Genomic DNA, 382 nt, shown 5'->3' with positions numbered 1-382 from the left:
TCAAGTCACAGTTGATCTTCATGAATCAGGTCACATCACAGCTGATCATCCAGAGTCACGTCACATCACGTCTGTTCACTCAGAGTCCTGTCACTTCCTGTCTGTGGCACCCAGACCCTCAGGGACTGTTCGTCAGTATCCCAGACTGGCATCCAGCGTGGAGGACCCACCATTGGTGGCTGCACGCACAGTTGGTATCCCCAAACCCACTCACTCCAGCCCTCCTGTTCCTGAACCTATTCCCCTGTCTGTAGCGCTTCCCATAATGGGGATCACTTTATGGAGTGTATGGGCTGCATACACCACCACTGAGACTCTTGAAACAGCGGCGCCTACTATGATGTTTCCAGAGGTGGCGGTTGATGCTGCAGAACCTCCCAAG

The sequence above is a fragment of the Sinocyclocheilus rhinocerous genome, unplaced genomic scaffold, assembly GCF_001515625.1.
Source record: "Sinocyclocheilus rhinocerous isolate Xijiao unplaced genomic scaffold, SAMN03320098_v1.1 scaffold3854, whole genome shotgun sequence".
Classification (NCBI taxonomy): Eukaryota; Metazoa; Chordata; class Actinopteri; order Cypriniformes; family Cyprinidae; genus Sinocyclocheilus; species Sinocyclocheilus rhinocerous.
The sequence above is the reverse complement of the archived record's forward strand: the minus strand, read 5'-3'. Positions refer to the sequence as shown.